Source organism: Siphateles boraxobius, unplaced genomic scaffold (genome assembly GCF_051911475.1).
Source record: "Siphateles boraxobius isolate OS27281-9 unplaced genomic scaffold, OSU_SipBor_1 1, whole genome shotgun sequence".
NCBI classification, from domain to species: domain Eukaryota; kingdom Metazoa; phylum Chordata; class Actinopteri; order Cypriniformes; family Leuciscidae; genus Siphateles; species Siphateles boraxobius.
In genome coordinates this window covers 25,347,783-25,371,091 of record NW_027508699.1, presented here as the reverse complement: position 1 = coordinate 25,371,091, position 23,309 = coordinate 25,347,783, and the positions used below count along the sequence as shown (strand labels likewise).

Genomic DNA, 23,309 nt, shown 5'->3' with positions numbered 1-23,309 from the left:
ATGCCACAAAGCATATGTTCCGAATTAGACATGTTTTGTAGAACATGGATTATTTCCGGTGGAAATCTGAGAAGCAAAATGATAACTCAATCTGTGACTCTTTTGGTGTTTTTTTTAATCTTAAGTATGAATTCCAGTGTTTGAAGAGATGAAGGATCTTGCAACAACAACAAAAAAGATTTTAAAGGGCCATCCGTCAGGGATTATAGTGTCACGTCATGTTTTTCTTAAATCCATCAACAATGTATTACATATACAAACTGATTACACATTATCAGATTCAAATCCTTGTAATGTATTGTGCAATGCATAAATGTCAGGCTATTCATTGTATGATCATGACTAATAACACTGAGTTTCAATAACTGGCTCTGTCTACTCGTGATTGTGCAATATGGATTTTTTTCAAAATTATTTTGCCTGCTGTACCGTATAATGCCATCTTAATTCTACCTCTTTTAATGTTCAGCACTAAATACCACAATACACGCTTAAAGCTAAGCCAAGTTATGCATCAAAATGACAATCACAACATATTGGAGGAATTAAAAAGGTGGTGTTGTAAAAATAGCTGCTTATAATGTTTAAGACAACAAAACTGAAATCACAGAATTTAAATTAATTGAAAAAATATACTATTAAAATGTACCCTATTTACTTACTTTCTTAATGCACATTAAGGTCTCATCTTATTGTGAAAGATTCATCGATGTCATCAAAAATATATATACAGTAGTTAGTCTTCATAATCCTTAATCGAAATGTCATAAAGCAACTTTCCCATTATCTGATATCACATAAGTTGCACAATGGTTGTATATTACAGTAAGTCACTTAAGACATTGATTTAGCAACTATCACTGTTTGGTCTGCCTGCATTCTGGTAATATCCACTTTAATTATACAATCTATATAGAATGAATAAAATCCCACCCTATGTTTTTCTCATTAAATTTTCTGTTTCACTCTGAAGTAAAGAATGAAAATGGGTTTGAAAACAGCAATTTATGTTTACTTTACAAAAATGTAAATTCTGTCATCATTTACTCACCAAAACAACTCTGAACCCCACTGACTTTTATTGTATTTAGAAAAAGAAAGAAAAAAAAAGACATTTTTCAAAACATATTTTTTTGAGCTCCACAGAAGAAAGAAGGTTATACAGCTTTGTAACAACATGAAGGTGAGTAAAACATAGCAAAATTTTCTTTTGAAGTGACCTATACCTTTAAAGTTTTGTATAAATGTTAGGTGGTCAGAACCATGGCCCAGTGGTTAAAATATATGCTCTTTAAACTCATGCAGGCGTTACAAGTTTCAAATCTAACTTGTGACATTTCCTGACCCTGTTCCCCCCTCCTCTTCTCGCCCATTATTTCCTGTCCTCTCACTGTCCCTATAAATAAAAGTGGCAAAAGACCAAAAATAATATTGTGCACTCTGATTAAGCAGAGTTGATATTGTGACTGCAGCAAACCCTCTGACCAATAGCTTGTTTCTGCAATGGCATGTGGACAGATATCCGTAGGAGGATTTGATTAAGTCGGATGCAGTGTTTTTGACTCCTGGTCAGTCTTTCAGCACCCATTGGATTTCTGCATCCAAATGCTTGTGCGAGCATTTTTCTCCATATCATCTGCACACCTCCCAGGTCGCTAATCAATAGGCATATTAATCATTCAGGAGAAAAAAATGTGACAAACCAATTATTAATCTGCCCTGTCAAGTCCAATACAGTAATGAATTTACTAAAAATGGTCTTCACTTCATCCATTCATTAACTGCTGATGGGTGGCAGACTTCACAATGTCACTGGATTTTCTCTAGTATTGATGCCGGCCTGGCAGCTAATTTACAACCTTGCCTCTTGTGCAGAGCCCTAGTCTGCACTAATAAAATGGAGCTTGATAATCGTTAAGGGGCCTGTCGGACAGCAGGCATGGCTTCGTCTGCCTGTACCAAACCCACGAGCACAACACCGTCTCCAAAACTAACAGGTCAGGTGTGTACACAAAATGTGGATGCGCCTATTACCAGCTTATGTGTGTTCTCGTGTGTAGGTTTACTCTCTACAGCTGCAGTATTGACAGAAAGGCAGGTTGCACTCTGGGAAGAGAGAGACACTCACTGTCATTTCCATAGCGGGCAGCCATCTCGCTGTCTGCTCTCTCTTTCGCGCGCACACACACACACATTCACAGCAGCCTATTAAGTTCACAGCAGATGATACACAACTGTCACTGCAGGAGGCACCAACTTCCCTTAATCATTTACTTACAGTATGTCTTCATCAGCCTTTATTGATGGGTGTTTTACACCCCACTAAACCTATTGACTACATAGAGATCAAAGACAGATGATGCATTGAGAAATCATTTACTGGGTGCAACTCTCCCTTGTAAGTTCAATTAATGATCATTCCATGAGTCGAGCAGCTTGTGGTTTTTTATCTGCAAGAGGTGTGATTGGAAAGATCACAAACAAACTGGATTTGTTTTAGCTATAGGCTTTAAGTCCAAGTCTGCATCAGCGCAAAACAGCTTTGGTGGGCCCAGACTAAAATCATGTACTATTTATACACTTACTGTTGTCAAGTGTTGAACCCTCTTCTCAGCCCCACAACCCCGAATTTGCATACAAATGAAGTTCTAAATGGGCTCAATGACATAATTGACTTGCAATTAGAAATATTCCAGAGCTGGTCACTTTGCAGTGGACAGAGCACGAGCAAAATGAGGGGAAAAAAGGCCTGTTTAGCATATTAATGAAGCTCATTAGCTGTCACTTCACCGAGCTGACAAGAGGACTTATATATGCAATGGCCCCACAGCTTAATTTGAAATGTGAGTTCTCAACACTAATTGTTTTTGAGCATGTTTCTTTAGATCATTGAAGAAATCGTGTCATTTTGGCAGCTGCGGAAGACGACTGCGGGCAATACAGACTGCACGCATCAAATCTAATATCAGAATGTTTCTTTAATTCAATTGACATTCAAATGCGCATATGGGATATATAAACATGAAAAAAATTAACAAAAGAAGGTTCTTCATCCTCAGTAGCTGTGTGTGTTCTATCAAATCAACACAATAATGAAATAGAGGGTACTTTGGTGGTATGTTCATGCATTTGATGGAAATAAATGATTGTAATATTCAAATACCATATTATTTACATTGTACTCCAAGTTATTATCATGATCTCTACAAACGTTGTATCACCATGCTAAATTTATATTTATGAATTTAACTGACGTCCTATGACCAGGGCCTTATTACTAAAAAAACACTTTTAGTGGAAATATAACTCAGGAAATATAATACATTGCTAAGAATACAAATTGATCAATCTTTTGAGGTGGGACCAGTGAATGACAATAAAAATCTAATCTACTGGCCCAACAGTAAAAAATATATATATATATATTGTTGAGCCACTATATTTTCCGGTAAGTGCATTTATGGTGAGTGTGCCAGCGTTATCTTGCCACAGTTTATATACAAATGAATCAAAGACGAACTGGATAGAGCAGTCAAGATGAAACGTCTGTGGTCGAACAGCAAGCTTGAAATAGTTTGAGATACAGAGCCATCTTCACTCCGTAAGTGACGGGCCACTGCAGCTCTCCACTGTAAGGAAGGGAAAGGAATGAAGCCAGGCTGCCTAATTATCCACTGGTGTAGTTTGTGCCAGCCTCGGCATGTGTGTGATGTGTGTGTGTGTGTGTGTGTGTGTGTGTGTGTGTGTGTGTGTGTGTGTGTGTGTGTGTGTGTGTGTGTGTGTGTGTGCCGAGGAGGTTGGTGGTTATCGCATAGACAGCTTTAGCACCCCCACATTGTAAACACGGGCCCCAGTCGCTTCCCCCAGCTTGTTAACATCATCTGCGTCACTCAGCACACCGTTACTGTCAGGTCCTCGCTGCGCCTGCCGCAATCAGCATTAACCATGTCAGCCCCTTAATGGGCCCGCCATAAAACCAGCTGACAGGCCAGCCAGCGTCGATCTGCGCCTAAGACAAACTGCCTTCCCGCCCTCCGCGCACACATACACTTGCCCACGCACACATACTGTAGACACAGTCTAGTTAGCTCAAATACACACAGCCACACACACAAATAATGTCTCATCACTTGCCATGTCCCCAGCCTGCCAGACTCACTAGTGCGATGGAGGTTGTGCTAAGAGATTATAATAACAAAAACACGGCCACCCAGATCCATTCTCCTGTCAACAAGTGGAGAAAAGCCACTTGATAATGCCGCTCTTTCTAAGCTGCCATTTTTCTACAATTCACTGACCCTCCACTGGGTCTGTAACTGCACTGTGCAAAATATTACTCTATCATATCTATGAAACTGTGCCATTTTTTGTGAACACACAGCTTTTCCTTTTTTTTTATACAATGAGCTCGGTGTTGCAAAGCCGTTCTCTAGCTGAATGGCACAGTAGTCGATAGTATTATACTATTGAAACGCAGACACTCTTGGTATTTGTTGTTTGTTTTACACTTCATGTAAGTGGTATGCACTTGTGTAAGTACACAAGTGTTATGGAAAATCAAATGGACTGGTCCTAGATGACTGAAACCTACACTGTGGTTATACAAATTAGTTGCTTGTACCTTGAGACGCCTCGTTTTGCAAGGTGAACTCCAAAGCAAGCACACATTTCACATATTGGTCCTGTCTATATATTGGATGCATGCTTGATCAAATAAAACAAAGTGCCTCCTTCAAGGTTAAGCGTAACTTCAGATGAGATCTGAACAGGGAAAACACAAAGTTATACTATTAAAGCTTCTCGGAAATAATAATGCCCAACCACGATCTAATGGCAATATACAGTAGAATATTAATACAGTAATGGCAGAGTTCATACAGGATCAACACTCAAAAAATAAATTTTGCTGCTTGTTCAATTTAGATGATTAAAAAATTAGCTAATGCAACATATATTATTATTATGTTACACACATACACAGACAATTCTTTCTTTCTTTCTCAGTGTATGCCAGAAAAGAAAACCAATGTCAACTAACTATCAAACAATGTTTTGTAAAAAAATTACTAAAAACATATAATGGTTCTGAAGTAATTTATTGTGCTAAAAATGAGGGCAGTAAAATTATAGGCAGTGATCTGAGACTCTGTGTTGCACGTGTTGAGACCAAAGCTCAAATATCGCTCAGTCCACCTCATTCTCATTGCATCTTGTAGTCGAAACTAAGTTCGTACAATACCGCTCAAACAAAATCATTAAAATGTTTGAGTGAATTATGTATGTGGTGCCTACATGCATAAGGGTAACTGTATTTGTGCTGATTAGTTTATAGATTTTTGTGCTAACGTGATTTGGTATATCTGAACAAGTTAACAATATCAGCTATCAATGGTATCAGCTGAGAGCATGAGCTCAGAGAGAATGACAGGCCAATAAAAAAAAAAAACATCCCTCTACTGAATTCAGACGCTTGACATTCAGATTTTCACATGACTTCACTACAACAAAACTCAACATCCTGAAACACAGGTCCTTCTGCAGATCATTCAGGTTGAAGACGCTCTCACATACAGTGCCATCCATTGGGACATAAAAGCAAGGGGACGCATGAGCATGTCAGATGGTGGCCTTTACGTAAACGGCTCTTGGGGCACAAAGGCTAACTACCTCCTCGCCCCCAGCCGACGTCTTCTTTTTCGGACGACGCTCTGAGACGATGCCTCTCCAGGTAGACCGAAATGGCCACCACTGCGAATGCGCTTGACCTTTCCCTCCCTGCTCTAATCTGATTGTGCCTCCTTTATGTAATCAGCCGCTAAAGGTCACTGAGCTATTTAACATGGGAACCCTTTAGCTATGGAATTTGCCTTGCAGTAAATTACCTTTATTATGTTTCACTCACATGTCACCCATGCAAAAAGCTACTTAACTCCTTGGGTGTCAAGAGTCTTACAAGCGATAATGTTAATGGTTAATCGTTACTGTAACACTGTCCCATTCGAGGGTAAATCATTTGATATATCGGTAAATGGAATGAAGAGACAAGGATTTTACATGAGGGCTACTCTGACTCACAGGTAAGCGCAAATGAAGGGTCGAGCAAATTTAATGGCACCTTTGAACATAATTGTGTGTGTATATGTGAAGTACATTTGAGGCGCACAAAGTAAATCCGTCTGTCGGAAGAGAGGATAAAAAAAAATACAATCACAGATATATCAAGAGAAATTAGTGCTTGAACATTGTATATGTCTTGCTATTAGTTGAAGCAAAGCGTAGACCATCAGATAATATCAAATCCATACATGGACAACTGTCAGATATGCGAAAAAAATAATATTAGGCCCAGTATGTCATTCAGCGCTGGGTAATGACAAGTCAGGGAAAATTTATGGATTTATCATTAATTTTGCAGTTTCGTAAATCTCTATTTTTAGGTCTGACAGTTGTATGCGAGTCAATTATGCCAGAGATCTAAACTTCAGTTCTTAATACAAGAATTCACTCTCTCTGAGAAGAGAGAGGAACAAAAAGTGGCCTAACATGGAACTGCATATCGACTTTATAGTATTTTATCATATTTTTATCTTATTTTTTAATTGCAGAAGAGGTTCAACATGAGCTACAAAAAAAATATTCAAAAGTAATGCATCAATGCTACAACCCTTTCACAAAACTTTTCAGATATTGCCTATATACCTACAAAGCTCATGAAACGTAACATTATGAAGCACACTTTATTATACCATGCAGAAATCTGAGAGTTTCTGCACTTCACAGAGTTCACAAATAAAAAATATTTCAGTTCTGTCCTTCAGATTTCCTTTCCATTTCCACTGCAGAGGAACAATCACTTCTATTCAAACGGAAGCATGAAACTGTAAGGCTCTTAAACCCTCACAATATAACACAGCACAGCACAGTCCTGAAAAGGGTCCAAATGAGATAATTCATGTCTGTTTGCTCTAAATGGGAAAGCATCGTTTTCTAATAGAATCATATTTCACCCAGACTAAAAGCTTCCTCAGGAACAATTAAAGATAACGAATGAGCAATGCCTTATTCAAACTGATCCCTACACATATGCACCCATAACTCTAGACCAATTGTAAAATAGCCTCTTTGCGAATGTGCTGCTACATTTAATATGATGTTACAGTCTCTTTCATTAATCAACTGCTAATGAGATTGAAGCCTTACTGTTGACCAGGGCTAAGTCCTGCTTACTCAGGTTGAGATAGCCATTTTCACACAGAAACGTTTTTCATTCACACAGGCTCTACAGTCAAGTAAAAGAGAATGAATACATGAACTCAAGAATGCAACAAAACACACACAATCTCAACATTTGCTTAATTTCTGTGATAACTCCAGCAAGCATCAAAAGATCCAATAAAAATCTATTACAATATCACGTAAAAAATTATAAAAGGAAAATATTGCATTAGAACTAATGCAGGAACAACAGCTTTTCAGAAATTAGCAAAGGCACAGCTTTATGGAGAGACATTCTACCAGTTTGGTTTATTTTAACCAGGCCCTATTTTATTTAAACAATCAGCTAAAACAGTAAAGTAAAATAATGCAAAACAAACCAAGAAAAGAAAGTACTACATCTGAATAAGTGCAGTAAGAAACCTCTGTAAATCCTTCTGGTAGTTTTCATCACCGAACTCTTTTTAGTAAACTTTATTAAATACAGGATAAAAGTAGTACAAGAAGATAATTCCCAGTAAGACAAGTGGTACAAATTAGCATTAAAAAGTTAATGTTCCCCCATTGGTGTACTTTATCTTAAAGCAATATTATAGTACACTCTCTCTGTTCTGGTGTAATATTCTTAAAACTTATTCATGCTTATACGGTACCAATTACACACCTCTATCCGATTAAAAGTGATGTAACAGTGCTGAAAATGCCATCCCTCCGCAGTACTTATGCCTATCCTTTCAGAGTAGTGTCATTTAAATGAAAGACACCTAGTGCTGCAGGGCTGACCAGTCTCATTCTATTACTGAGACTCGGATGTAGTCTATTTTCTGACACTGTGAAATTCGAGTGCAATAAAACTTTTACTTTTCCCAAGAGTGGCAAAAGTTTAGAAAAATGTTCCTCTTGAGAAGCCTAAAAGCATCTCTAGACGGCTTGAGGATGTGAAATGAGAGCTTTAATGTGCCGATTGCTCCTTCCCAGCCAGGGGTCAGGTAAATACTGTTCAGATCACGTAATGTGCTGGTAATATTTTGTAGATCATGTTTCTATTATTTAAATGACATTGTGCAAGGGAGGGAATCACACTGGCACACGGAAAGGTTGAGCAGTGAAGGGAAATGATTTAATGTAATGGGAGGAATAAAGCATCATTAGCGCAAATTAACTATTGTCAGTCGAGGTGATCTTGTTGGGTGCTAATGCCATTGGCAGCCGCTGAAGGTGGCAATTTATGCACAGGGGGTGGGGTGAAGTGAAGTGCACATCGGCATGCATTTAGTGCCCAATGGCAGGCGCGGTCACAGTCGTTCCATTGGGTTTAGTCCCGTAGAGTTTAAGTAGTGCCAAGATGAGGAATGCCCATGTTTAATTCACGCCGCTTATGTTTAACTTCAGGCCAGGAATGGGCCGCAGTCCATTAATTAGTAACAAACGGCCGTTCAAAACAAGATCTGCCTTGTACAGGTCGCCCATTTTCTTAGGTTTGAGAGGCTGCGGTTTTACCTCCGTCACCTGCCAAGCACTTTGACGGTAAAAAATTTAATTTCAACAAAGTTTTGCACAGCACTGATACAAAACAATTACAAAAAATGGTTAAATATATCGCTTTCAATGCCAGTTGCTGTGGGTTTCTTACTAAAGTTGCCAAATAACATTTAAAGATGTTGGTGAACCTGCTGAATCTTCATATTTCAAAAAGTATTATTCATATGTAAAACTATTTAATAAGGACAAAAAGTACTGAGTGTTCCTTTAAACGTCTATTCTGAGTGAATGAATACAGAGCTCAATATACAAGACCCGAGACATTACTTTCAGTTACCACTTAAGCGTGCTCTTACCTGAGACTCCCATGACAGTACTGGTCTATAGGATCGTCCAAAAGAATCCATTTGGGAGCTCCTTAAAAAAAAACATCAATCATATTGTAAGTTGAAAAAGGGCTACCAAAACCATAAAACGTTGAATATGAATGTTTTATAAGAATAATTTCTACTGTCTGTGTGTGTGTGTGTGTGTGTGTGTGTGTGTGTGTGTGTGTGTGTGTGTGTGTGTGTGTGTGTGTGTGTGTGTGTGTGTGTGTGTGTGTGTGTGTATAAAGTAAATGAAAACTAAAATAAAAATTCTGTCATTAATAATTACTCAAACTCATCTTAGGATATTTTTAATGAAATCTGAGATTTTTCAGTCCCTCTATGGACAGCCTACGCAACTACCACTTTCAAGCCCCAGAAAGGAAGTAAAGACATCATAAAAGTAATCCATGTGACCCAAGGAGTTTAAACCCCAATTTTATGTTTTTTAAGTGACAGGAGTGCTTTGATTGCGCAAAAAAAATGTGGTAAACTATTTACAAAATATTAATCTCTGACGCACATTCTAACACACGAATGAATGTCTTTATGGGTTTGGAATGGCATGAGGGTGAGTAATTAATATGGTAATTCCAAATGTGGTAATTCCACCCTGTACTACTTCAACCCCGGTTACGCGGTTATGATTCATTTTACCAAGAAATGTCAAAATGTCCATTTAAACAAGAAAAAAGCGTGACAGCAGCCGAAATTAATATTACAGGACAGACAAAATGCTGCTTTTTCTCAGAATGAGAACCAAACCGATATAGGGTAGAGTGGGGGAAAACACCCCCTTGGGGTAAAACGCCCCTCTACTGTTTTTCCCAAAATCGGCCTAGGTCAAGATATGTTTTGTTGTTACTACGGACTGAGTTGACAAGAGTGATGTAGAAGTATACACTGTGAAGCACACTGGTGACGTACCTGAGAGAAAACAAATTTCACAGTGATTTAATATTCAGCAGTAAGAAAAAAGTGGGTTTTTGGGTGGGGTTATGTTCTGTAGTTAGGGAGTACATGTTATTTTTAGGAAAATATAATGATATTTTAGAATTATATATATATAAAAAATTTTTTTTTTTTTTTACCTAGTCTGTGGGGTAAAACGCAGCCAGGGAGCATGGCTTTCCACTACCATATTACTATAATTGCTGTAGTTACCATGGTCTGAACATCACACACCCTTGTTTTTCCATCAAATATAATTAACTAGGTGGTTGAATAAAAATATTTTTACTTTATTTTTTTAAATTACCTCAAGTTAGCAACAGCTAGCCAGTTAGCATCAGCTACCAATATTTTTAAAATAGGCTGATTTTCAGCCTGTTTCATTAATACATATTAATATTATCTACTGTTATTTTGAATTATCTTTTTAATTTTAAGCTAAAACTGCTTGTACTCTGATTTTGCTGTAAATGTATAAAGCAACTAACTTTTTTTCAGAATGGGGGCATTTTACCCCACCTGTGGTACAAATTCAATTTTTGTTAAAAATCTTTGAAAACTCTGGAAATTTTTCACACTTGGTTTATAATTTATGTCACTGAAAACTAGGATAACTGAATCTAGACACATTTAAAGCAACATGCCGACATTTTTGGACTTTAGCTCATTCACCGTATCCCCCAGGGTTAGATAAGTCCATACATACCTTTTTCATCTGCATGCGTGCTGTAACTCTGTTTGACGCATCCACCGCTAGCCTAGCTTAGCACAAAGACTGGATGCAAATGGCTGCTAGTATACTAATCCCAGTAAGTGACAAAATAACGCAAACATTTTCCTATTTACATGTTGTGATTTGTATAGTCACAGATTGTACAAATAACAAGGTCATATGAGACACTTACATCTTTTAACCGTATAAATAATGGGAACTATATTCTCAGAAGGTGAAGCACTGCTACTTGGGCGGAGTGATAACCGCAGCACCTGAATGACGCACAGTTGTTTCTAACACCAACGTGACTAAGTTTACGTTTACCTCTAGCTCCGCTCATTTGTTACTGGGGCGATAGAGCGCGTTCGTGACAACACAATACTAACATTACAGGGGATACATGGAGCCCGGGAACAACTGCAAAAGTAGTTACAACCACTGATCTATATAGACCCCTTTTCAGTTAGTAAACATTAGGTGGTTGCAGAACGATCCCTCTGGCCTCTTCCTTATGTTAGTTTGCAAGTTTTGTTAGCTTGTTTTTTAACAATGACTGGAGAAAATCCGATTTTATCTTAATGTGCAAGGTCACTCACTGTTCAGGACCGCGATTGTTATTTGCAAAAGTTAATTTTAACAGACGGAACCAGATTGGCTGACCCGTACACGCTCAGGCAATCGATGGACGATCTGACAGGATTAACGTTAACGCTAGGCTCAGTCCTACACCTATCCGATAGAGAAACCGAGCGTAAAGACATACTGGGGTCATATAAATCTTTAGATGCCTATAACTATGTGATGAATGGTCATGTACAAGACTTGTGTGGTACGATCCGCAGTTCTGCCTAGCCAGCGCCAAGAAGACGTCAATGTAAAGAGTGACATTACGGTACAATTTTAATGATGTGAATATTTTCTAGAAATAAAAATTCCAGATACAGCATATTCATTTTTCATTGATTCTTGCATCCAACAACACAACAAGATGACATTTAATAATAATAATAGTAATTTAAGCTCCTTATTATGTAGCCGAATCTGTGCTGGTTTGTATTAGCCGCCTGCAGTTTTCCCTTTGTTTTGCCTCCAGCTAGCGCCGTGACGTAATTGTGACGTCGGCTCGAAATTGGTCTATAGAATGACTGGATAGCTCATGACGTTCTAAACTGCCTGAGGCAGTGAAGTGTTCGAGCGGCCATCTTACGATTCCCTACCAGCAGAGGGCTCCAACCATAGACATCATCTATGGCTCCAATGGCCGTTATAGATTTTGGTAGCTTCGACGGTAACTTACTTTTAAGATGACCCGAAATTTTGAAAATGGGACGATACACGCATTTCTGCAGTACCTGCTAACTCATATTCTCGGTACCCACTAATTGCTGCTTTCAATCGCTTCAGTGTTTATCTAAGCGCGATCGAGGCTCCAGACTAACTTTTTTACTAGCAGCACTTTAGCCAATGTAGCCTATGCCACGATGTATTATACTACTGTGAATATTAAACCGCAATAAACTTGGCTATTAACCCCGCATGTTCTGCTTGTCTCTTTGGGAATGAATGGTGCAGACGCGCGGTTTTACCCCACACACAAACACACACACACACACAGAAGCACGCGTGACGCTCGCGCAGATTTCAGTCTCTGCTGCCTCACGATATGAGGACATGATGAACTTCCTCTCCAGAGCCGATCTGAGAGTCACTTCATGAGCGTTTTACCGCTTCATTTGAGAAAAACTATCGATATATCATAACACACACAGAAACTCAAAGGTCTTCACGGCAACCCGTCAAAATAAAAGTTCGGTTTAGCTTGAAGGAATTGACTGAAATAATTATATTTGCCTACTGTTGTACAGTAGATTTAGCTACATCTTAATGTAATGCAATGTTTAATAAGCAGGGAAAAAAATTCGACTTGAAACAAATATCCATTTAAATGCTTAGGGTGTTTGAGTAGTAAGAATGTACAGGGTGTTCTCAGTCAAATCCTACAATTTCCTATTGATTCAATAGAACGCGTGAGCTCACTAGGGAATACCAATATGGCAGCGCGGTGGCTTCACTGTTTATGACGTCATGAGCTATCCAGTCATTCTATATAGATCAGTGGTTACCACACTATTCATATAATAGTGTCACTGACGTTACATTAGATCTTGCTAATTGCACTTTTACAGTAGGCTAGTCATCTAAAAACATAACGGAACACTTGCCGCAGCCGAAGGTGATCCACTTTGTCCCGTCTGTGCTATCGATGGGATGGCCATATCCTTCAGCACACGTTTCATGGTCCGTGTGGCAAATTCCATTTTCTCAAAATAGTCGTCCTCAGTGAAATGTACTGAGCAAATACGATGGTCCTTGATGATATCTTTAGGTGTTTTTGGATCGATATCCAGAGAAAGTAGCCATTGATTCATCAGGTCAGCGTTTTTGATTGGAATTCTATGAAACATCATGGTATTACCTGGTCTCTCCTGTTTATTGTCGCAGCTCTTTACAATACAGCGAACACCCATGATTGTAAACTATGCTTTTACTATCTAGTAATTGTTGACTCTATTACTCCAACTCTGAGCGAAGTCTCTGCTCCTCAGCACGGTGCGTCTCAGGTGCTGCGGTTATCACTCCGGCCAAGTAGCAGTGCTTCGCCTTCTGAGAATTTAGTTCCTAGTATTTATACGGTTAAAATATGTCTGTGTCTCATATGACCTTGTTATTTGTACACTTTGTGACTATACAAATCACAACATGTAAATAGGAAAACGTTTGCGTTATTTTGTCACTTATTGGTATTAGTATGCTAGCTGTAGCCATTTACATCCAGTCTTTGTGCTAAGCTAGGCTAGCAGTGGGTGCGTCAAACAGAGATCTATTTCGACCTCACTCAGACCGTCACCACGGTCTTACCTTGAATGACACCATTCTTCCGCCTATCCTCAAGACCTAATATGAACAATGTCAGGTGACTGACCTTAGGGGTTGGCTATATAACATCCAGGTGAACCAACCACTTCCTCTTGCCTTTCTCGCCTCATCTGAGACAGTCGCGGTAGAGCAAATTTTTGCTTACAGGAAAAACTAGTTCCAATCCGTCACATTTTCGTGCAGGTGCTTCACGTCCCTGAGGATTGAGGTGGTTTTCTCCTCATTTAAATTTCTCGGCGCGTCGTCGGGACGCACGTCGGTGAGTGTTTCTTAATTTTTTTCAGCTTGTTTACAGCTATTTATTATTGGTTCTTGGGTCAGCTGTTCGCAGCAGGAGAGAGTTTTTCCATCTTGTTTACTGCGTGTGCGCACGTAGAGTGATGGATACATTATTTTCTAATATGATATTCAAGGAGTTCTGTTCACAGACTTATTTTGAAAGATGAGTATGAAGTGATTTGTCACAATCTATATATTAAGGATATCTGGTTAACTGTGTTTAACTAATACCTGCAGTTTAAGGAAGTGTTTGATTTGATTAATGAATGGTGATTTGTCACAATCTATGTTAATGGCATTGTCGCTTGTGATTTTCAACTAAATGCCGGTACTTTATTTTAAAATCTTGCAGTTCAACTCCAAGAATTAATTAAAATACTGTGAAGAATTAAAATAATTCTTTACAGTTAATCTGTCTATTTATTATAGGAGGATATTGGCAAAAATGAGGAAGATGAATCCAGGTCCGAAGTTTCAGAAGGAAGCCTGCATTCTGACATTCTTTCACGCATTTTAAGTGCAGCAAGGATCCTGGGCCTTGATGCTCAGGAAGAAGCTACAGCTCCAACCCCCACACAAGGTGTATGGACGAGTATTTCCCCTGCACAGCCTACTGTGTCCATTCCTTTGGCTGAGGATTATTCCCAGATGCTGAGGAAAGCCTGGAATAATCCAAAGGCTGCACCCCAGTTTAATGCAGGTTGCAGTCTTAGCCAGAAGACAAATCTGGTTGGCGCAGACATCTTTGCCTGACGCTATTAGGAAGGACCTAACTAATATGCCAGTGGTTCCAGGTCGGATATTTCACACTGATTCACAGTCTCTGATGGACACTGCTGATCAAGCAAGACGCAGAAGAGAATCAGTTCAGCAGACATTTGGTGGACTTACCAAATATGGCCATAGAGCAGCCCATTCCTTTCAGCCCCCACACTTTCCTCATTCAGAAACTTGGGGTTATGACAGAAGACAAACCAGGGGTTACCAATTCCATGATCGAGGCACCAGACCATTATACCAGGCTCCCCAAACTGACCAGTCTCGTACTCCAGTCAGGGGAGGGTCATTTAAGAGGCGTACTACCAGGGGTTTCAAACCCCGGGGAGGCCAGGCATAGCGGTCTTGGAGTCGCCGGAGAATGCTCCCAACTATTCCTGGACAGTTGGGAGAAGGTAACATCAGATCCTTGGGTTCTAGATACCATCAAGACAGGATACAGGATACAGTTCCGGCAGAGCTCTCCTAATTTTTCAGGGGGTTCAAATGACCATAGTCAGAAAGAGTCACAGTCTTAGTACAGAAAAAAGCAATAGTACAGATAAGTACCAGCAAACACCTCACTGGGTTCTATTTGAAGTATTTCCTAGTACCAAAGAAAGACGGGGGACTTCGACCCATTCTGGACTTATGACAGCTGGAGAATGGTTCACTTCCATAGACTTAAAGGATGCATATTTCCACATACCCATCTGTCAGGATCATTGCCCGTTTCTTCGCTTTGCTTTTCAAGATCGGGTCTACCAGTTCAGGGTCCTTCCATTTGGCCTGTCTCCAAGGGTCTTCACCAGAGTGGTTTCTGCAGCCCTTCGTCCTCTTCAATGTGCAGGTTTGAAAATTCTATCATACCTGGACGACTGGCTAATTTGTGCTCCTTCTCGCAGCCAAGTACTGAAGGACACAGAAATGGTCCTTCAACATGTACAGTCACTGGGTTTCAAGGTGAACTGGGAAAAGAGCAATCTAAGTCCCAGACAACAGACAGTGTTTGTGGGAATTTCGCTGGATTCCCAACTGATGACTGCATCTTTGTCACCCCAGAGGGTGGAACAGTTGGTCAGTCTAGCTCAGTCATTTCGTCTGAACAAGAGAATGAAGTTAATTCAATTTCAGCGATTATTGGGCATGATTGCAGCGGCAGTGACTGTGGTCCCACTCGGCCTTCTCAGAGCCCATCCACTACAACGTTGGTTGAACAACTTCCACTTGCATCCCAAATTACAAAGGCATGTGAAGATAAAGGTTACACGAAGATGTATCCAAATGTTATTGTATATGTGTATCCTTGGAATACGAAGACGTAACCATCACAAGGGGTTCCTCTAGGCAACATCCCAGCAAGGCTTCTCTAACGCGGTGGGGAGCAGTTTGGGAAGGCAGGTCCATTAGGGGACTCTGGGATTCCCCTTGGACCTCGGAGCACATCAATGTGCTGGAACTCAAGGCAGTCCATCTCTCCTTGAGGGCTTTTCTCCCGTTGTTGCAGAACAAACATGTTTTGGTGAGAACAGACAACATGTCTGCAGTTTACCACATCAATCACCAAGGCGGCACCAGATCAGCGCGATGTCTCCAGGTGACAAAGGAACTACTATCTTGGGCATTTCTGAAGCTCTCATCACTCAGAGCAGTATACATACCGGGAGTAGCAAACAGAGCAGCAGACCTGCTGTCTCGAACTGGACCTCTCCCGGGAGAGTGGCGTCTCCATCCCGAAGTGGTAAGAATCATATGGAGTCAGTTCGGAATGGCGAGGGTCGATCTGTTTGCGACTACAGAGACAACTCATTGCAATCTATGGTATTCCCTGAACAACCAGGGAGGTCCCTTGGAGATAGATGCACTATCTCAAGAATGGCCGGAAGGATTGTTGTACGCTTTTCCTCCCCTACCTCTGATTCACTTGGTGCTCAACAGGGTAGCGTTGGGTCATCACAAGGTTTTACTTGTGGCCCCCAGGTGGCCAAAAAAGCATTGGTTTCCGAACCTTGTACGTTTGGTCCAAGGTCAACCTTGGCAGTTACCAAAGAGAGCCGATCTTCTCTCCCAAGCGGAGGGCCAAATTTGGCACCCAAAACCAGAGATACTACAACTGTGGGTATTGCCCTTGCTCAGCCCCTCTCTAAAGACTTAGACGAAGCTGTATTGAGGACAATAAATAGTTCTAAGACACCATCTACGTGGAGTAACTATTCTAGCAAGTGGCAGATTTTCTCAACGTGGTGTCAAGACCAACAACTAGAACCAGCCAAGTGTGACACCAGTTTGGTTCTTCGTTTTCTTCAATCATTGATGGATTCGGGGAAGTCAGTTAATACCATAAAGGTCTACATTGCAGCCATCTCCCACTTTCATGTATCAGTGGATGGTGCAAATATTGGAAAAAACCCTTTGGTGTCTCAATTTCTTAAGGGTGTACACCGTTTACATCCAAGGAGAAGTATGAGAGCACCTGCTTGGGACCTTTCCATTGTCTTACACTCACTGACCAAAGCACCTTTTGAACCTCTGGAGCAAGCCGATCTCAAGTTCTTGACATGGAAGACAGTCTTCCTACTGGCGATATGTTCAGCCATGAGAGTTGGTGAATTACACGCTCTATCAGTCAGTGAAGAATGCTTGAGATGGAAGGCGGAAAAAACGGGGTTTTTTCTTTGGCCAAACCCGTCATTTCTACCCAAGGTCCTTAAACCTAGTACAATAAATCAAGTGATTGAGCTTGATGCTTTCCGTCCAGATCCCCTTTGTTCGGGTGCTGGGTTAGATAATTCTTCTCTATGTCCTATTAGAGCATTAAACACATACATTGAGTATACTCATCAATTACGGCAGTCACACATGCAACTATTCATATGCTTTGACAAGAGGTGTGCAGGCAAACCTGTGTCTAAGCAACGATTGTCTCATTGGGTAGTGGATACAATTTCACAAGCTTATGTCAACCAAAATCTACCTATCCCTGGTGATCTGGTGGCTCACTCTACCAGGAGCATGGCTACTTCCTGGGCGGCACTGAAGGGGGTAGCGCTCTTAGACATCTGTGCAGCAGCCTCTTGGAGCAGCCCATACACGTTCACTAGATTTTATAGGATTAATGTGGCAAATCCGAATTCTTTGGGGTCTGCTGTATTATCTGTGACTAAATGAATCCCTCGTGACCCTGGTGGTATAAGTCATCCAAGGTAAGACCGTGGTGACGGTCTGAGTGAGGTCGAAATAGATCGTAAATTATGACTATAACTATGGATCTATGAGACCGAACGATGACCGTCACCATCCCTTGTCACTCGGGACGAACTGGGCGTTCCAGGCAAGAGGAAGTGGTTGGTTCACCTGGATGTTATATAGCCAACCCCTAAGGTCAGTCACCTGACATTGTTGATATTAGGTCTCAAAGATAGGCGGAAGAATGGCGTCATTCAAGGTAAGACCGTGGTGACGGTCATCGTTCGGTCTCATAGATCCATAGTTATGGTCATAACTTGCGTTACAGCACGCACGGAGATGAAAAAGGTATGTATGGACTTATCTAAGTCTGGGGGATACGGTGAATAAGCTAAAGTCCAAAAACGTCTGCGTGTTCCTTTAACTTTTATTTTACGGGGGGAAACAGTCCTTAACGGGGCATTTCACCCCCACTCTCTCCTATATTATGTCATTTTCATAATAAAGATGTGATTCGTTGTGTTTAATTGGTCTGAATTTAAATGCCAGGAAATCGCTCATTACCTCTTGCTGTCCGCCAAACACTTACGGGACACATGATCTGACCGATCACGTGTCCCGTAAGTTTCTTCTGCAGCACGAACTACTGCGCAACATGGAAACATAATCTGTATTTTGTTTGGTATTAGTTGTTAACTAAGTTGTTAGTGTTAACTTTCGACGCAATTTCTTAAACGCAGAACTTAGCTAAGCTCAGCGGGCATACGTGTATATGTATTTTTTAGGGTCAGTTTTCTCTTTTAGGTAAACTACCCTCATTGGGGAAACTACAGTTTGAAGGGAGCTTACCTAAATCAAAGTTCTTTGCCTAAATTAATAACACTTCTAGCTTAATAGGGCATCTGAAAGTGACGTTATCGCCCCCTGGAGTACGGAGGTTTGTAACCGTCGAGATATTGTACACAGAACACACAGGTTTTTCTTTTTTCCCCCAAATTTCTGAGGCCAATAGAAAATACACTGTTTTTTTTAATACGTCATTTTGAAAAATTATAAACAAAATGTATTTGTTAAAAATAAGAGGAAATAGCCTATTTAAGAAGCAAATTTGTGGCATCAGCCATGTGGAGTTCATGTCAGTGGCAATGCTAAAAAGAGGACAGAGCAAATACTAAGGAACTCTGAAAATCATTTACATTTTTTCAATTAAATTTTTTTTTACTTAATTTGTGATGCTGATAATATTAAGTAGGTTTAAGAATATATATTAGGCTATTAGAAAAAAGTGAGTATTTCCACTAGTGCATGCCATTCAGACTTGTTGAACCAACTGTATACAGTAGGCCTATATATAATTACCAGTAAACACACCAAGGGTTTATTGTTATTAATTAAATTTATATGACTGAAACAAAAGAGCAGCAGGGAGACACATGATCATTTCTGCTGCACTGAATAGCTAGTCACGTGTGTGGTGGAGGAATAAATCCCTGCGTGTTAATTAACCCAATGATAAAGAGGCTTTTCCCACACACATGTGGCTGTTGCCATGAGTCTCCTGAGTGTTTCACGCACACGATGAACCCCTCATGGGGTGTGTAGGAGTGGAAGAACAGATTAATTGTTGTATGATAACAGATATGCTGATAAGTGATGTGTGTCCAGAGGAAATGTAGAGGTTTCTTTTTAAACATCAGGCTAGTGTGATCTTCTGAGGAGGTGGGGCCCATCATTGCGGTGACATATCTAAATCTCCTTAGTTGGCGAGGTCTAACAGATTATCAGCCAGATTTGAGTAATAGACTCCTCATTTAGCCTTAATGCATTTTGCATAGAGAGCAACCTCCTCTCATCATTCTTTAAGATGAATCGTTGTCCCAGGCAAAATTTTAAAGATATTAGTCTACCGGCAACTGCATAAATCATAAGATTTTTACTAATGGGACCAAAGCTAAACACAGTCCTATCCTCTTAAGCACACAAAGAAGATTATTTTAATGATGTCAAGGTTGTTGCTCCACAGGAGCCTCTGTTATTTACATGAGTTGTTTTCGCAGGAATAACCCATTAAATAAAAAAACATGTAATTTGTAAGATGGCAACAGATCATTTTTAAAATAATTCTTTATAATTGAAATAAATGTATGCTTTTAAATATAGATTTTTCAATCTGTATTGATATACAGGTGTTCCTCAGAACATAACACATTGGCTATGCAGTGCACACCATTGTTGAAAATAACAGCGTAATACACTAATTAAAAGATGAAAAATATTATGGCAAGAAAAAAAAAACATAATAATCCATGGTTCAGATGAGTCACTGAACAAAATGTCAAGGTTTTCTCTTGGCTCAGCTACCTGATACTGAAGAGACAGAGACCACTGCTCAGCCTCAGTCAGTCCAGATCTGTAATAGTAGGAGGATGATTTGAGAATCCCCACTCCGACTAATGCAATGCTGAAGGGCCGGTCTTTAGACAAATGATCATAGCCCAGTCTGAAACAAATTCAAGAGAACAAAATATATTTTTTACTCAAAAATAACATATGAAAGTACAGTACACACACACACACACACACACATATATATATATATTTGTGTGTGTACTGTACTTTTATGTTATATATATATATATATATATATATATATATATATATATATATATATATATATATTAGTGCTGTCAAATACACACACACACATGCATACATATACAGTACTGTGCAAAAGTCTTCGGCATGATAGTATTTTCACCCCAAAAATTGGTTTTAAGCCAGTTATTTATATAGCCTATATTTGCTGTAGTGTATGGGCAGGAAATCAGTTTACATTTCCAAACATTCCTTTTGCCATTCATTGTAATAATCCAGTGAGATTTTTGTATAAGGAGTCTGACAACAGCCGTTATGCTTAAGATCTGATCTCACCATCATCGAGTCCATCTGGGATTAATTGAAGAAACAGAAAAAACTGAGAGAGACTAAATCCAGAAGAACTGTGGCAATGTCTCCAAGACGCTTGAAGAAACCTGCCTGCAAAGCTACAGTAATGTGAAATGTTTTAGGCTCTTAAGAATGCTGTAAAGTAAGGATGCTTTCAAAAAATAATTGTCATAAATAGATTTTATCCATCAACTTCTATTAACTAAATCAAATCAATAGCATCTCAGGGATATTGCCGCAGTTCTTCTGCATTTCGTCTTAGTTTCTTCATGCAATCCCAGTTGGACTCGATGATGGTGAGATCAGATCTCCGTGTGGAGCACTGGCTGTTTTCAGACTCCTTGTGCATAAAAAAATCTCACTGGATTATTACAATTAATGGCAAAAGGAATGTTTGGACATGTAAACTGATATTTCCTACTGACACACTACAGCAAAAGATACATTTGTGTACACATATAAAATATCAATTAATAACAATTAATATATTTTAGATAGATAGATTAACTATAGACAAATTTATGTAATTGCACAAGAAATTAAATAAATTGTTTAAAATTAAAAAATAATAATAAAATATACATATATATGCAGTTATATAATACAAATATATAAATAGAAGTATGACCTGAAAGTGTTATACCTAATGGGAGGAATAAAGTCCTACATATATTTGTGTATTAATGTAACTATAGACAGAACGTGTTCAAATGCTTTTGCCCTATCGAACCATCTCTCTGTTATTAATAATTTAATGCTCTATTTTCTTTAAAATACATGCCATTGGGTTTGAAATTTAATGCACATGACATTCATATGTTTTTAAATGTGGCTAAAGTGTCCAGATACTTTTTAGGGCAGCTCTATATATCTTTGCTCTAATATCTCAGTATTATATAGGCCTACTTGAAAATCCAATAACACAGAACATATAACAAAGGGACTTTTGCCGTAGAGAACAAGAGAAGCTGAAGTGTCGGCTGTACGGCAGAATCAAAAGCCTGCTGCTTTGTTTCTGTGCCTCTGTAGAGCTTTTGTGAGCCCTTGCTTCTGGAGGGCTGTCACACAAGAGTACATCTCTCCCCTTCATTAGACATACTTCCATCTGCGGTGCCCTATATCAGTCAAATTAAACACACCCCACGTGTGCTCGGGGACCAGTGTTGTCGCACACTTTCAATCTTTCAAACTCTGCGCTGTTGAGGCACACACGTGCTCTCGAACCAAGTCCACCCCTAGTGTAGCATGGGTTTGTTTTGTAGATCTAATTCGACAGTGCTTTTAACAGGAGCCCGCTGCTTGTCAAATCCGATGGCTGTGAAGAGCCGGAGATGTTCTCTTGAAGGGGCTCTGTGAAGCGCAGTCACTTTGAACAATCTCGTGCAACCCGCGCTCCGAGAGGTGCTGTTCGCACGCCGAGGGATCCTCTCTCTTCCTTCGCCCTTTCTTCTTCATTTCTCCTCTTTCTCATAAGTGGAAACTTGCAAGGGGGGTTGGAGAGGTCGGTTGCAAGCCTAGTCCGACTGGAAGCCCTTCTCTTTTCTCTGAGTGTCTAATTCCTCAAGTTACACACCAGGGAAGCTTTTCATGTTTGTCAAAGCGAAGACGACTTTGGCCATGTCTCTCTCACGCTTTCATCCCGACTGGGAGGGGGGCCGACTCTCGGTGTTCCTTTCAGTGGGACGCTTTGCTCATTAGTGGAAGGGACTTGAAGTTCTAACATAACATGTCTCCTCTGAAACAGGTGTGGAGGAAAAGGCCAGCGGGCCGGAATGGCCCCTGCAGGCTTACTGTAAGCGCCGATGGTCGCTGTGCCAAAAAAGCGGGGGAGTGAAGGAGACGGAAGGACAAACATGGGCTGATGTGATGTGTCTGTTTCCTGACACCAGACATCCAAAGCTGCAAAACAAAATATGACACAAATACAGCTGATGGAAGAGGAAGCAGCAGACGGAGACATCGGCTTATGGTCAACCTCTAAACCTGAGACACCGCATAAAATACAACAGTGTTGACACAACCAGCTTCAGGAAAGAAAGGTCATAACCCAGGCATGGGCAACAAAGCTTTAGAATTGACTGGACTGGAAGTATCTTCAGTTCAAAAACATCTCAGCAGAGATTTCATGATCAGAGAGATGAGATAGTTTATTAGAAGGATAGTTAAACCAAAAATGCTAGTTCTGTATTCATTTACTCACCCTCATGTCAAAGCAGATATTTGGGGGTAAATTAAATTAAAGTGTTTTTTATAGTGTTATTCACTTCCATTGTATGTTCCACTGGGGAAAAAACATGAGAGCGAGTAAATTATGACCAAATTTACATTTTTGGGTGGGAGTGTCCCTTTAAGAATTATTAAAAAATTAACCTTTAGGCATGTTGCTTTTTTTGAAGTATCCAGTTCCATTTAAAAAAAATAATAATGATAATTTTATTCATATAATCAATTTTCTGATTCTTCAGAAGGTATGT

At 39.8% G+C, this 23,309-nt stretch overlaps 1 protein-coding gene and 1 long non-coding RNA gene across 6 annotated transcripts in view; one reads left to right on the top strand and one right to left on the bottom strand.

The window, feature by feature from the left end:
- rnf220a (ring finger protein 220a) overlaps nucleotides 1–18,743 on the bottom strand; it is a 246,789-nt gene extending 228,046 nt beyond the window's left edge. The window contains exons 1-2 of one of the 5 annotated variants that reach the window (XM_077231173.1): nucleotides 18,454–18,743; nucleotides 9,054–9,114 (exon numbers count right to left, since the gene is read on the bottom strand). The gene's annotated coding sequence lies outside the window, so the exon portion shown is untranslated. Of the gene's footprint in view, nucleotides 1–9,053; nucleotides 9,115–18,453 lie in introns of those variants that run through there. The other 4 variants (XM_077231156.1, XM_077231164.1, XM_077231138.1 and 1 more) reach the window with 4 other exon arrangements.
- Nucleotides 8,689–23,088, top strand: LOC143739197 (uncharacterized). The gene is made up of 2 exons (XR_013204147.1): nucleotides 8,689–8,742; nucleotides 22,580–23,088. It is a non-coding gene; the product is annotated as an uncharacterized LOC143739197 (long non-coding RNA).
- The last annotated feature ends 221 nt before the right edge of the window (nucleotides 23,089–23,309 follow it).